General features: G+C 36.3%; 1 protein-coding gene across 4 annotated transcripts in view; it reads right to left on the bottom strand.

Moving 5' to 3' along the window:
* The window catches only part of Umad1 (UBAP1-MVB12-associated (UMA) domain containing 1), a 247,216-nt gene that overhangs the window by 118,038 nt on the left and 127,223 nt on the right, over positions 1-1,955 (bottom strand). The window lies entirely within an intron of this gene.

The following is a 1,955-nucleotide window of genomic DNA, read 5'->3' as shown; positions in this document are numbered from 1 at the left end:
AAAAAAAAAAAAAAAAAAAAAAAAAAGAAAGGCAAACTGTCTTAAAACACAGATTTCTTTATGACATGAATAATTGTCCTCCAAATTTGTTATCATAAAGTTTAAGCCTTATGACTTTCTTTTTATTCCTGTGGATTTAAGTAGATATGTATATTTCTGTATAACAACAAACCAAATAGAAGTCAATCTTCACAGCAGGAAAGAACATGAACAAACACATAAATAGCCTTCAGTTAGTAACATGATTTCTGAGTCTGGTGCCTCTGTAGATTCTATTACTAAATTAACTTGGAGCAGGCTCACTTGAAGGACACAGAACAGATCCACAGTTGAGCAAGTATAATCATAACAAGTTATTAATGGCCTACCTTAATTTGCTAATTACTAGTAGTTGGTGATTGGCACATGGTCAGTACATACCCAATTACCCTACTTCTCTGATGGATAATCAGAAACTAATTTAGTAATTTGTAAACTGTTCTTCCCATAAAATTAGGTTAATTTAAGAATGTCCACAACAGTGAAATTCTGAAGCTTATGGATGATGGTTTGACCAAAATCAAAGCTAAGGAATGTGCTAATAATGATAAGGAATGTTATGAGCAGCAAATAGAGATAAAGCGCAGAAAGCTTTTCTGAGGTAAACTTTTTCTTATAGAATACAAAAGCTTAGTTTATTAATGATGACAATTAAGGAAAAGCTTAATTGAAAGCTCTACAGAACTAAATAAACGTTATATCTGACAACCATAGACAATTAAAGTTTTTTGATGGTAGGTACTGTCCCCATGTGTTTCAATATAGAGTAATCAATGTACATTCTAGTTTATCAGGTATGTTTCCATTTGTATAAAATAAGACTTAGTGACAAAACAGACATCCAATTTTTACTGGTTTAATGAACAGCAAATTTCTCTTTGTAGTATTTCACCTAAAAATATGTGGCAAAACACTTAAAAGGTAGCTAATAAAAACTGTATTTGAACATGTAACATACCTTCTAAAATTTGTGAAATTTAAAAGACAAATTTATAAAATATTACTTTAATATTTTACTATTTGTAATATAATTGTAAAATCATTTTTAAATTCCAAAAAGTTTATAATATTTTTTTTTTGAGATAAGGTTTCTCTGTGTAGCCCTGGCTGCCCTGTAGAACTCACTCTGTAGAACAGGCTGGCCTTGAAGTCAGAAGTCTGCCTGCCTCTGCCTCCGAAGTGCTAGGATTAAAGGCGTGCGCCACCACTGCCCCACTGTTAATAGTATTTTTTTTATCTTATTTTATTTTTATGAGATATTTTCTTTATTTACATGTAAATTTCTCCTTTCCCAGTTTCCCCTCCAAAAAACAAAGAAACAAACCAAAACAACAAAAACAAACCCCTGTTGCCTCCCCCTTCCCCATGCCTGCCACCCCACCCTCTCCCACTTTCTGGCCCTGGCATTCCCCTACACTGGGGCACAGAACCTTCACAGGGCTGAGGTCCTCTCTCCTATTGATGATCGAATTTGCAATCCTCTACTATACACATGCTGCCAGAACAATCAGACCCCTCCATGTGCAGTCCTTGGTTGGTGGTTGAGACCCTGGGAGCTCTGAGGGGACTAGTTAGTTCATATTGTTGTTTGTCCAAAGGGGCTGCAAACCCCTCAGCTCCATTGATCCTTTCTCTAACTCCTTCACTAGGGACCCTGTACTTAGTTCAATGGATGGCTGTGAGCCTCTACATCTGTGTTAGTCAGGTACTGTCAGAGCCTCTCAGGAGATAGCTATATTTAGGCTGGCTTGCCCTTCCTTCAGCCTCTGCTTCATAGTTAATCTCTGTAACTCCTTCCGTGGGTATTTGGTTCTCCCTTTGAAGAAGGAATGAAATGTCCACCTATTTTTTGGTCTTTCTTCTTCTTGAGTTCCTTGTGGTTTGTGGGTTGTTCTTCCTGTATTTCAAACTTCTGG

The sequence above is a fragment of the Mastomys coucha genome, unplaced genomic scaffold (genome assembly GCF_008632895.1).
Source record: "Mastomys coucha isolate ucsf_1 unplaced genomic scaffold, UCSF_Mcou_1 pScaffold20, whole genome shotgun sequence".
Classification (NCBI taxonomy): domain Eukaryota; kingdom Metazoa; phylum Chordata; class Mammalia; order Rodentia; family Muridae; genus Mastomys; species Mastomys coucha.
Note: the sequence above shows the minus strand (reverse complement) of the source record. Positions and strands in the feature narration are given on the sequence as shown.